Source organism: Pongo pygmaeus, chromosome 20, assembly GCF_028885625.2.
Source record: "Pongo pygmaeus isolate AG05252 chromosome 20, NHGRI_mPonPyg2-v2.0_pri, whole genome shotgun sequence".
Lineage (NCBI taxonomy): Eukaryota > Metazoa > Chordata > Mammalia > Primates > Hominidae > Pongo > Pongo pygmaeus.
This window is the reverse complement of record NC_072393.2, coordinates 22,283,247-22,297,580: the sequence shown is the minus strand read 5'-3', so window position 1 is coordinate 22,297,580 and position 14,334 is coordinate 22,283,247.

The following is a 14,334-nucleotide window of genomic DNA, read 5'->3' as shown; positions in this document are numbered from 1 at the left end:
CCTTAGTTATCCACTTGTGACTACCCTTAGACTTTCTAAACTTGTGTGATCTGCCTGGCACCCCAAAGAATGGATCTCTGGAGAAACTGTGTAATGGTAGCATGTAGGCAATGGTTACACCTTCCTCCTTAATGGAGGAAATATGCTGGTTTGAGCTCTATATCCTGCTATTATGGCCCATGCTAAAACATTTTCCCTTAGAAAACAGTTCCAATTAACTTCTGGACTTAAAATCTCCTTACTTATTAAGTACTCTTCTAATTGGAGACAGAATAATGGCTTTTATTTATTTATTTATTTTTTGCTAATGGGATAGCATTGGAACAAAATTTGGTTATGGAGGATATTTTTCTTTTTCTTTTCTTTTCTTTCTTTTTTTTTTTTTTTTTTTTTTGACATGGATTCTTGCTCTGTCATCCAGGGTAGAGTGCAGTGGCATGACCTCTGCTTAATGCAACCTCCGTCTCTAGGGTTCAAATGATTCTCCTGCCTCAGTCTCCCAAGTGCCTGGGAATACAGGCACCCACCACTGCGACTGGCTAATTTTTGTATTTTTAGTAGAGATGGGGTTTCACCATCTTGGCCAGGCTGGTCTTGAAATCCTGACCTCATGACCCACCGGCCTCAGCATCCCAAAGTACTGGGATTACAGGCATAAGCCACCATGCCCGGCCGACATTTTTCTTTTAATTGTTGAAGGCAGACCTTTCCCATTCACAGAAGAGGTATAGAGCCTGATTTTTAGCAGTGCAAAAAGGGAGGAGAATTGGGAAACTACAGTGCATGGCAAAGGACTGACAATGTGCCTCATGAAGATGATTTCTATTGCCACTTGATTGCACTGTTGGCTTGGAAATACCATGTGCTCCCCAGTACTGCAGCATTTACCAAGACTTCCTGCACACTGCATACACAGATAGGATAGAAGACACAGCAACCACAGATAGGAAAGAAGAAAAATTTGGTGACAAGATGGTTGGAGATCGTTTACCAACACATAGATGAGCTGTCAGAGGCTGGATTCAGTCCAGAAGCCTTGAATAACACCAGGATGTGCCCTGGCCAGAAATCCTCAGTTGTTCCAGGACTTCTCTCAGCCTCATGCAATGGTTAGGTTCTCTGTGAAAAGAAACTGGTCCAAAGCATTTTAACATGGAGGCTGAGAGCCTTGAAATTAAAGGACAGATTTGATGATCACTCCATACTCACCATTCCAATGATTTTATATTTTGTTCTGATCCTGGACAAGCCCCCAAATGAAATGGCTGCATTGTCTGGGGTAAATACCTGGGGTTTGTTGTCTCATGCCAGGAAAATTTATGACACAAACACACAGGAGGAATGGGTTGAGGATCAGAAAGTTTAATAGACAAAAAGAAGAGAGAGAGAAAGCTACCTCATCCTGAGAAAGCAGGTTGCCCAGAAGAGTTTCTGGGTTTGGGCCAGAACATGATTGATTTTGTAGAGAGGCTTGAGGAGGCAGTGATTGATTTACATAGGGCCCAGGGGATTGGTTGAACAGGCATGCCATTTACATAGCCAGTGAAAAGACTGGCTCCCCAACCCTAGCCTTTTATTATGCAAATGTGGCTACTACCTGGCTGTCACCATGACATCTGCACTCATGGTGAAAAAGAAAAGAGAGGAGAAGGTTGCCATGTTGAAATATACCTGGCTTTTAGTACAGGAGCTTCCATTTACATATGCAACCCTCTAGCTTGCTTATCAGCTTGCGGATTGACTTTTTAGGCTGCTTTCTGTTAGGAATAAAATAGTTTGGGGGCTGCTTTTTATAAAAGGAAAATTCCAGTAAGAACTCTTTTACCCTCTTTAACTGCCTAAAATAATTTCTTAATAACTCCTGTATTAACTCCTCATCAACTTCATTTCTATTGTGGCATGAATGATTTTGCAGCGCTTTAGCATCTGCCTTTAACTTCTGCTAATTTTCTTTGACTTTTTATTATTCTTGTCCATCTCTGATGGTTGCTTTGCTGTACCAGATTGAGAAGTGCAGGTGGCCTCACCCTGAGCTGCTCCAGCAGTCTGTTCATTTGGCTCAAGCTCTTGGGCAGTTTCTCCCTGTTCTTCCGTTTGTGGCATCTGAGATTTGTCAGCAGGGCCTGGTTTTCAGGAACCATGGCTACCACCTCTTTCCACCTGCAGGGTGGCTCTTGCACTTCTGGTGGGTGCTGATTCTACAGAAACAACAGCAGCAGCCAGAGCATCCACATCTGGGGTCACCCAGCTTGGAGATGCCTCGGCTCTAACCGTGGGTTGAGGTCCAGCTAAGTGCATAGAAATCCAAGGTCATCCAGAGCATTTTCCACAGCTGGGTGAACCCTCCTCAGTTTGTGGAGCCAGGCTCACCCACCAGCTTCCTGCTACCACCTCCTTTACCATCAGAGGGATGCACAGGATGACACAGGGGCACGGAGTGACCACGTCAGAGTCCAGGGGAGTGAGGATGAGCTGGGCCAGGCAGCCTCAGGCCCAGTGCATGGTGGTGCCCCTCATATCTGAGCAGAGATCAGATCAACCACTGCCACTGCAGGGAGGACAGAGAAGCCCAGGCTTCCCAGCCAGCCTCCCTCTGCACTAGCAGAGATGAAAACTATTTCCTAACAAAAAAGTATGGAATAGAACTTGCATATCTGACTCAATCATATTTTTGTTCTTTTTTTCTTTTGGTTTTGCTTTTTCCTCTTAGATTGTGCTCTCCTGAAGTCAGATTGGGGTGGAGGTTTATAGGAAACTTCAGAGGTATCCACTTCTCAGGAATGCATGAGGATTTTACGAAGTTAGACTGAAAGTTTCATGAGAGTAGAGATAAAAACTTTCCTTTCTCTATTTTATTTTCTAAGGCTACCAAAATGAGGGCATATCATGTGTGCTCATCACACATTTATTGGTTAAAGGAATGAGTACATATTCTTTGTAAACTGTGAAACTATGCAAATCAAGTCTTTATTATTTTTATTTTCTATAGTTTAGTTAACAGGATCAAATAGAAAATAATGAAGTGTAGAACTGAGAAAGCACTATTGAAAATTTAATGTTAACCCGGTACTTATGGGTAAAATACATTAACATTTTTAGTTTCTAAATTTGGGACCATTATAATTACATTTAAATTGCCACGTGAGGATGGAACATGAAATCTGACTTCAGGAGAGCACTATTTAAGAGAAAACGGCCAAAAAAAAAAAAAAATGAAAGAAAAAGAATGAAAATTTGATTGGGTCAGATCTGCAAGTTCTCCATACTTATTTATTTATTTGTTTATTTATTTATTTATTTATTTTTAGAAAATAATTTTTTCCTCTGCTGGTGCAGAGTGAGGCTGGCTGGGGGAGCCTGGGCCCCTCTGTCCTCCCCGAGGTGGCAGTGGCCGATTTCTGCTCAGGCGCGAGGGTCGCCGCCATGAGCTGGGCCTGAGGCTGCCGGGCCCAGCCCCTCCTCACTCCCCTAGACTCTTCCACGGTGTCTCCAGGCCCCTACACCATCCTGTGTGTCTCTCTGATGAAAGAGGAGGTGGCAGCATAAAGATGATTGGGAAACAGCTCCGCATGCCAAGGAAAGCTCGCCCAGCTGCGCAAAATGCTCTGATTGACGTCGGGTTTCTGCGCACCAAGCTGGGCCATGAACAAGGGTTAGAGAGCCGAGGCGTCCCCGGGCTGGGCGACCCCGGACGTGAGCGCTCCGTCTGCTGCTGCGGTTCCCCCTGTGCTGGGCTAAGCCGTGGCTGGAACTGGCGCCCGTCAGAAGTGCAGGAGCCGCCCTGAGGGCAGAAGGAGGCAATAGCCGTGGTCCCTGAAAACTAGGCCCTGCTGACAAATCTCAGACGCCAGGAACAGAAGAACCAGGAAAAATGACCGACAGCTTGAGCCAATGGACGGACTGTTGGAACACCTGAGGGTGAAGCTGCGGGAACTCCTCAAAGAGGAACAGCAAAGCAGCCACCAAGATGGACCAGAAACATGAACAAAGAAAATTAGCAGAAATCAAAGGCAGATGCTAAAGCAGTGCAAAACCGTTCACACAACGATAGAGACGGAATTGATGAAGAAGTCTGAGAAATGAATGACAGAGAGAAAGGACAGCAGTGACCATGGTAAGGTGCTGATGATTCTGGTCCACTGGATCCCATCAACCCTAGGACAGTAAATACCATCACAGTCACCACCAGCAAGTTACCACGGCAGGATTTCCTGTTTGTTCCAAAATGAAAAAAGGTGATTCTCATCACAAGGGCAAACACAAAGTAGTTTATTATTATTATTTTTAACTAAACTGTAGCGGTTTAGTTTACTCGTTCTAAGTTCTTATAATTTTGAAAATACAGTTGACACTTGTATGACTTATGAAGTTTTTGATAGTCTAACGTCATTTGATGTTCCAAGAACAGTATATTTTAAATTAAGAAGAATAAACTGTATGTATTTGTTTTATATATTTAAGGCTTAGAAGCACAATGCTTCTGTTTATGATTTGAAAACTTCGAAGTTTGGTTTTCCATCTGTTCATACACAAAACAGTGCATCGTGCTGAAATATTTGTTTTTTTTTAAAGTGGCAGCTACAGTTCCTGTCTGTCTGGATATATTTTGGACTTTTGTATGTTAAGCAGAAGAAAGAAACTTCATTTCGTTTTAGGTAATCTAAGATTGTTGTACACACAAAAAAACTTCACAGATTACTGTAGGGTTCAGCAAACTCTTTATATAATGTAACATTAGTATCTCTATTTTCTGATGTCTAGATTTTTTTTTAGAAAAGATTGTTTTTGTTTTTTTTAACAAATGTCTCCACAAATTCTGGCTTATTTTATAAAATTGCAGAATACTAAAGAAATGGGTGCTTTGCCATACTATATGAATACTGGCACTCAATTAAAATATAAAGTATTTTAATCAAAATTTAGTAGATTTAAATAATGTCTTGATTTTTCACTACAGTGATAGCCATTCACAAATATTTCATATATTAAAGCTGTTAGTATTAGGTTTTACTTAGTAGTAATATATATATAAGATCAAGAATCTGTTCAAAATGGATATCTTTCATCAATAATTTGGTGCTTTCAAATACCCAGAAGTCTTGTTTTAATCAGATTAAGTCTGAGAATAATTTACTAATTTTATATTTGGAATAATGTGTTCAAAATTTTCCAGTTTAACCTAGTATTGACTGATGATGGGTAAACAAATCAATTTACTTTTCAAATCTCATAGGCCTATTATGTTGTTGAAGATGTTTTCAATTAAAATTCTCCCTTTCAATATTGTTTACAGGAATGCAGGTCTATTCCAATCTGCTCAACCTGTTAATCAGTGTCAGCTGCCAGATTCAAATTCATTTTTAGTGTGCCTATACTTTTCTTTCCATAACCTCTGAATTAATTTCTTTTACTGATTTAAATGTGATATAATACAGCTCATACATTTAAAACAAAACCACCAGGTAAAATGAGTTCTGGCTTAGTATAAAGAAGCTGTTACTGAGTTACATATACAGATGGATGCAGCTCCACAAAATTTTAGACAAAAAAAATTGGACTGAACTATAATGTGTGTTGCTATGACTTAGCCTCTAGTGACCTTAAGAATAAAGACAAATTTCAGCAAATTTATCCAGTTGCTTTCAGTACATCTAAAGGTAATACATCAAGAATTCTCATGCTACTGTCTGAGAAAACAGATTCTACTGTTACCTAATAAATCAAAATCAACTGGCTGGCATTTTTATAACCTCGCAGCACATAAAGAAAAACTGCAATGTAGGACTAATTAACACAGATTTCATCACAAGGAAAAGGGTAATCCAGAATGTAACTTTCAATATTTAAGTATTTAAACTTTTAGTTGAAAAATGTGGTAAAAGAGTGCTTTTGCTAAGCTTTGTGTAGTTTAACATCAGCATAAAGTAAAAAAGAAAATTTAAAAATGTAAAGAAACAAAACCATACACCAAAAAACCTAACACTCACAAATGCTTACATATTGATCTTTGTGTTGGGAGAGTCTAAAGCAGAATATTTAGTGAACTTGATAAAATTATTTTGATCACATTGGCATACTGATAAAATTATTTATATTTGGCCAGGCGTGGGGGCTCACACCTGTAATCCCAGCAATTTGGGAGGCTGAGGTGGGTGGATCATGAGGTCAGGAGTTTGAGACCAACCTGACCAAATGGTGAAACACCATCTCTACTAAAAATACAAAAATTAGCTGGGCATGGTGGCACACGCCTGTAATCCCAGCTACTCAGGAGGCTGAGGTAGGAGAATTCCTTGAACCCGGGAGGCGGAGGGTGCAGTGAGCCGAGATTGTGCCAGTGCCTTCCAGCCTGGGTGGCAGAGTGAGACTATATCATAACAAAAAAAAATTATTTGTATTTAATTTGACTAAAACATGTTCACATCTTTAAAATACTGATTTGTACTATGAATAATAAATGTAAAGTCTTTATCCTCAAATGGATTCTGATTATCAACTCAATATACATGGCAACCCATTTCTCTGGTTTCTCCAAATGGAAGTCTCATGAAGGCTCAAATATGGAGTGAGAGGGACTCAACGACAGAGCATGAGAATCAGGAAGGATGAGGTAGGATGGTCAGCTCTAAGGCTCAAGGATTACTGGGGGACCCCAATATCATGATGTCAACTGTGAAGCTTACTAGCTAAAATAAACATAAACAGCTGAAAACTTCATGGCTTCACTTTGGTGGGAAGGAGTCTCTGGAATTAGAGTCATGGCAAAAGGATTGAGCCAGAATGACATGTATCTAAGGATTATTAGAGGGGACTGTTCATAAGCACATAAACATTTGTTCCAAATCTTATTACAGTAGCAATATCCTTTTCTGTAATATCAGCTTCCCCAAGGTACAGTTGCCATAGACAAACTAAGATAAGCACCTAATATGTTGTAGGCAATTAGTTTCTAAATTTAAAAAACTTGCAATAATTTTATGAATTTCATTAAACTCTGCTTCTTGTATAAATCTCACCGAAAGGCAGTATCCGGTAGCTATTTTCCTAAGTCGTTTCTGGGAATTTCTGTTGCTTGATTCCAAAGCAACCTTATTTTAATCCTAGTCATTTCTAAATACCCAGATGTAATAACAGAAAGACAGCAGAAATGAAGCCAAGTTACCCCAAACAGTCAATGTCTAATATATTTTGTTCCCCAAATGAGCCAAAAACCACACAAGCTAAAAAACAGTGGGTTTAAAATTTAACCTACATTTAACAGTAGCAGTTTTACCATATGTAAACATTAGCAAAGTCATAACTTAAATATCTGTAGTCTGTTATTCCAGAAAAAATACAATTATTATGGCATTTTTTAGAAAAGAAAAATACATTAAATATGACAAAATACACACACTTATCATATCTTCGAAAAAAATGATTTTATTCTTACTCTTAAATATTTAATATTTAGATGAGACTTTCACGTGTTATAGCTACCATTCATGAATTAAAATAGCCTTATGGGAAATAGTATTTTATATTAATAATGAAGATTGAAGCTCCTGGGATGTAAAATAATTTCTCTTGGATACACAGCTAGTGATCCAACAAGCTCAAATATGTTTGATTTAAAAATTTTAATTTTCCCACTGTTGACAATGTTGACATAACAGCTAAATCTGAGTCTCAGAGTTGATAATTTGGAATAAATCAAGACAAGTACTATTGAGGCAAGCTAGGTAGTCAAGAAAGTGACGATGTCCTCGGGAAGTGGCAGCCATGGTGATTGCACGGTGACTGCATATTGTCAACACAATAAACCCCAACATTTACACTATATTTCAGCCATTCAAGCAAAGCTGTCTTCAGTAGGGAAATTCCCCTGCAGAGAGCATGCACATTTTGATTTTACTTGTCCTCTAACTGACCTTTTACCTATTATAATAGTAAAAACCACACACGTGGGTAAAGATTTAAGATGTTAATGAGATATGTGACATATAAGCAAACACGTACAGCCACTGTGTCTGTGCACCAAAAGGACCACCCAGAACATGCTTACTCCTAACACCTCTTCCCACCTCCTTATAATTAATTATATAAGACTCCCGTAAATGGAGTCTCCCTAGTTCTAGTCTTTGCTGTCTCATTCTTACAGTAGCCTGCCCTGAATTCCTTCTTTCTCAGCAAATACTGGCTATTCTTCACCTAACTTTTAAAATAGTATTTCTACTTTGCAATATACCACTCTATGCTGCATCTTCATTGTTTTGTGTCTCTTGTTTAAATTTTTTGAAAGTGAGAAGAACCGAGGTCTTACAACAGCCATCAACACTATAATGATTTGTTTTGTATTCTTTATTATTTTTTCTCTGATATGTCACCATTCGCATTTAAAACCCAGACAACACTGCTGTCAGGAGCAAGCCCCCCAAAATCTGGCCATAAACTGGACCCAAGACTGGCCATAAACAAAATCTCTGCAGCACTGTAACATGCTCATAATGGCCCTAATGCCCATGCTGGAAGGTTGTGGGCTTACGGGAATGAGGGCAAGGAACACCTGGCCTGCTCAGGGCAGAAAACCGCTTAAAGGCATTCTTAAGCCATAAACAATAGCATGAGCAATTTAGCCCTTAAGGACATGCTCCCACTGCAGTTAACTAGCCCAACCTATTCCTTTAATTCGGCCCAGCCCTTAGTTTGCCATAAGGGATAGTTTTAGTTAATTTAATATATATAGAAACAATGCTAATGACTGGTTTGCTGTTAATAAATATGTAGGTAAATCTCTGTTCGGGTCTTTCAGCTCTGAAGGTTGTGAGACCCCTGATTTCCCACTTCACACCTCTATATTTCTGTGTGTGTGTCTTTAATTCCTCTAGTGCCACTGGGTTAGGGTCTCCCTGACCAAGCTGGTCTCAGCAAGTGGCGTCCATTTGTGGGGGCTTGAATCCAGGTCAAAGGGTCACCGGAGCGATGGTTGGAACAGAAAACTAGCTGGAGGACACCCGAGTACTCTTAAAGCAATCCCCATGGTGAGTAAGAAGGGGAGCTCGGAAGCGTCAGGGTAACAATGCGACAGGTATGGGGTCTGGTTCATTTTACCTTGGAACTTTTTCACAATGATGAGGAGGAGGAATGAGAGTATAACGAAATAACAGAAGAGGTTTCAGACCAGGTTTATTTGCCAGCTAAAGCTAAAGTGGCAAAGGAAGGAGAGGTTCATCCCTACCCTTCTGCACCCCATCATTATTATTTTGAAGAAAAAGACCCTCCAGATCTTTCTTTTCCAGAGGACACTGGGTGAAAAGTAGTTGCCCCAGTGACTATTCGAGCAGCACCTCAAGCGACTGCTCTTAGTTCTATTCAGGCAGGAATTCAGCAAGCTAGATGAAAGGGTGATTTAGAGGCTTGGCAGTTCCCTGTTAGAACACAACCCCCAGATCAACAGGGAAATGTTACAGCTACATTTGAGCCTTTTCCTTTGAAATTACTCAAATAATTAAAACAAGTTATAAATCAGTATGGACCAAGTTCTCCTTTTGTAATGGGACTGTTAAAGAATGTTACTGTTTCCAGTCAGATGATTCCTACTGACTGAGATGCACTTACTCGAGCTTGTCTAACTCCTGCTCAGTTCTAACAGTTTAAAACTTGGTGGGCAGATGAAGCTTCCATTCAGGCTGCTCGCAATGCCTAGGCCCATCCTCAAATTAATATAACTCAGACCAACTTTTGGGGGTTGGCGGCTGGGCTGGTTTAGATGCACAACTGGTCATGCAGGATAATGCCATAGAACAGCTTAGTGGAGTGTGCATTAGAGCTTGGGAAAAAATCACTTCAGGTGGAGAACAATACCCTTCCTTTAGTGCTATAAAACAGGGACCAAGAGAACCATACATTGATTTTATAGCTCAGTTACAGGAGTCTCTTAAAAAGATGATTGCAGATTTGGCTGCTCAGGATATAGTGTTGCAGTTCTTAGCGTTTGACAATGCTAATCCCAATTGCCAGGCTGCTCTGTGAACCTATCTGAGGGAAAGCACATTTAGTTGATTATATCAAGGCCTGTGATGGTATCAGGGGTAATCTGCATAAAGCTACCTTGTTGGCACAGGCAATGGCAGGACTGAGAGTGGATAAAGGAAATATTCCATTTCCTGGAGCTTGTTTTAACTGTGGGAAGCATGGTCATACTAAAAAATAATGTAGAAAAAATCAGCAAGTCAGGCCGCCAGATAGGGGAAAAAAGAAAACTGCTGATCCTGAAATAAGCCCAAAAGGAAAACATTGGGCTAATCAATGTCATTCTAAGTTTGATAAAGATGGGAACCCAATTTCAGGAAACACCATGAGGGTCCCGTCCCGGGCCCTGTTCTAAACCGGGGCGTTTCCAGCTCAGGCCATTCCCTCACCCCTGTACAATGTCTGTCCCCCGTCACAGCCAGTAGTGCCACAGTAGATTTATGCTGCAGAAAACCTGTGAGCCTTCTGCCTGGGCAACCCCCACAAAAGGTCCCAACAGGAGTCTGTGAACCCTTGCCAGCAGGGACATGCAACATCATGACTGGCTAATTTTCTAATTTTTTTTTCATGGACACAGGATCTTACTATGTTGCCCAGGTTGCACGTAAACTCCTGAACTCAAGTGATTCTTTCATCTCAGCCTCCCAAAGTGCTAGGATTACAGGTGTGAGGCACCCTGTGCTTCTGCAATTTCTTGAAAGGATTATTCCCAATCATAAACAGTACTATATGGACACAAATTTTTTAAAAACTGGCTTTTACTATAGCAGTATCTCTCTCCAGGATTTCAAGGGTCTACAGCAGCCAAGAGTTTGATGCATGGGCTTTGGAGTCAGAAGAGTTGATACTGAGTCTCAGGCCAGCCTTTTAGTAGCTGTGAGTCTTTGGACAAGTTTCTTGATGCGAAAGAGTTGTATAAACCACATATGCAAAAAAGGCATAATGATATTGATTGCAAAAATGGTAGCAATTTTTCATCCCTCCCATCCATGCCTATTGCCAGGTGCTCTTACAGCTGTTCCCATTGAGGTACAGAATCTGTTTTCCCAACCCTAGATCTGGCTGGCCTTATTTGCTCAAGGCACTAGATACTTGTGAACACGACAGTGGGCTAGTTTGGGGCCTGGGCTCAAATGGTGTTGAATGCTTCTGTTTTTCTTTCAGAATGCTGCTGTCTCCATAAATAAAGACCATGTTAGCCACCTAGAGGATAAAATACCACGAGGAGGAGTGGCAAGTTGCCCCTCTTGACAGATCCTGACACAGAAGCTCACTCCCAGAAGCACAGCTGCCTAGTCAACAAACAGCTGACAATACATGTCTGAAGGGGCTCAGCTGGGAACAGAAGAATGGCCCCACTGAGCCTAGCCTAAGTGGCTGACCATCTCAATTATGAGCTAATAAGTTTTGGATGATTTGTTATGCTGCCATACCTAACTAATACATGCACTCAGTGCAGACTGGGTGCCAAGATTTAAAGACAGTTTGATTACTAGTCACCTTCTAACAGTGGGCACCCTAAAGGTACTGACTTTTTTCCGGATTTAAAGTTAAATGTCTTGTAAGGCAATGTTGACTAATGCAGGAATACTTGTAGACATGTATGCATGTGATTGGTGCTTATATGCACACAGTCCCCCGCACCACAGGAAAAAAACAAGATGGCGCCATTGCAGTACAGCCTGGGCGACAGAGTGACAATCCCTCTCAAAAAAAAAAGTCACAATTCCACCTGTTTCTTGTTTGTTTTTAAAGTTTGACTACTAGAAAATTTAAAATCATATGTGGCTCACGTTTTATTTCAGAAGATAGCCTTTGAAAAATCTCAGGCTGCCTTCGGCCAGGCGCTGTGGCTCACACCTATAATCCCAGCACTTTGGGAGGCCGAGGCTGGCAGATCACAAGATCAGGTGATGAGACCATCCTGGCCAACACGGTGAAACCCCATCTCTATTACAAATACAAAAAATAAGCTGGGTGCAGTGGCAGACGCCTGTAGTCCCAGCTACTCCGGGGGCTGAGGGAGGAAAATGGCTGAACTCGGGAGGCAAGAGAATGGCTGAACTCAGGAGGTGGAGCTTGCAGTCAGCCGAGATCGCGTCACTGCACTCCAGCCTGGTCAACAGAGCGACTCCGTCTTAAAAAAAAAAACAAAGACAAACAAAAAACCTCATGCTGCCTTCTCAAAGCCAGGAAGGTTATAAAACCTGAAATTTTAAAATCATTATTATTATAACTTTTCATTTGTGAATAGCCATACAGTATATTATTTATAAACGCATATGACCTTATACACAAGATTACATGCAAATACCCTCTGGGGTGGGCCTGGCTCAGCTCAGGGAGGAAGCCCTTCCTGAGCGGGCTGCGGCTTAGGCGGTCACTCTTTCTTCATTCAGCCTAGCGTTTGGTCACATCTTCTGTCAATCACGATCTGAGGAGGCGGGGATTTAAACTTTATCCAGTCAGGAACACTAGGCTGGAAACCGGCCAATCAGGCACGCAGCTGGAGCGGTCAGGACAGCTTCCGGAATATGGGGGCGTTTGCCTTTCGCTGCAGCTGGAGTTCTACCTCTAGTCTTCAGAGGCTCAGCCTCCCTGACCTTGTGGCCTGCAGATATTGGGAGATCCACAGCTAAGACGCCAGGACCCCCGGAAGCCTAGAACTGGTGAGAGTGCCTGTCCGACATCCCGAGAAAAGGGAAGGAGTTGATTGGAACTGGTGGGAAGCGGCTGTGGTGGGAGTTGGGTCTCCCCTCAGTCAGCTCTACAGTCTGCGCCCGGAGTTCTCCTTGCCCAGCTTGGCCTCAGTCCCCTTCAGCCATAACATGGCGGCTGCGCTGACAGCAGGACCCTGGGCGTCCTGTCCCTTTCCTGCTCAGTGACGCAGTGACGGTGCCCTGGCCTGGAGGCCTCTCTGGGCAGCTCTGCAGCCGCAGCGCCGCGTCTCTGGCCGATTGTGCAGGGACCACGGGAGGGTCGTCAGGGGAGAATCCCGACTCGGGTGAGGGTTCATGAATGGGAAGAGTTTTGGTCCGTGGGGTTCCTGGTCCCTCTTTTCATCTATTAAAAATTTATGGAGTCACCACAAAATATTAAAGAATTTAATCAAAGAGTGGCTCAAAAATTGTAGAGTACCCAGCTATGGGTTTTAGTTTGTGGTTCATGGGAGGAACTTGAAGGAAAGACTTTTATAAGGTCCATGATTAAAAAAAAACAAATTCAATAATCGGTTAGGTACAGTTACGTACTTTCTTTTTTTTTTTGAGACAGTTTTGCTCTGTCACCCAGGCTGAAGTGCAGTGGCGCGATCTCGGCTCACTGCAACCTCTCAGTTTCAAGCGATTCTCCTGCCTCAGCCTCCCGAGTAGCTGGGACTACAGGCAGTCACGTACTTTCTTAATTTCCACTTTGAGCATGTAAATTTTCTGGTTATGTAATCAGAGCTTAATTGGCCATTTATAGTTAGTTGGTTAAGCCTAAATTTTGTTGTCCCCAATGCAATTTACAAAAATTTACAACAACAACAAAAAATACATTTGAGTATACACACTCCACAGGAGACTGATTTTTGTTTTCCTCTGAATTTTTTAAATGTGTCCCAAGCGCGGTCTCAAGTCTACCCCTCATCCCCCATTCCTCCAGCCTAACTCGGGCTTGAAGTAAAATACTAAATTTCCAGTTCCTTCTGACAATCCCAAATGCCAGCCTCCCTTCCCTAGTTCACATTGTCACCTATTTGTCCTTTAGTGTATATTTTCAATACTGTATTTTAATTATTTTTTTTACAAACCATTGGATGGCACATTTTAAAAGATTCGTTTTCTGTTTGTAAATATTTCCCATGAGAAGACAGCAAAGAACCCCTGACACTGTGTTGTGAAAAGTCTCTGTGCCTCTTTTCCTTTTACCTTCCCTAGGCACAGAGCTCTTACGAGAATGCTTTGGGGTAAAGGTTTTTTTTTTTTTTGGCGGGGGGAGGCTGTATTGGGTGATGTGTCCTCAACTGCCCTTTAGTTTTTTTCTTGGTCCTGGGTTTCGGTACTGCCTGTGAATAAACCAAGATATCAGCCACGGCTATGTCTGCTAGAGTGTCTAGGGAATATCAGGTCCTGGGTCATTTTCTTTCATAGGACAGCCTGAGGTATGTAGTGTAGCCTCTCAAGGAAGCAAGTGGATGCCTTGGGGCTGAGAGGAATCTCCTGGTGTGCTCTTCCTTTAAAAAAGTAACCCCTTGAGACATTAACATTGTCTTCACCCAACCCAGCTTTCATATCTTGGAGACACATTGCTGGTCAGCCAATCAGATGCTGGTATTAAGGG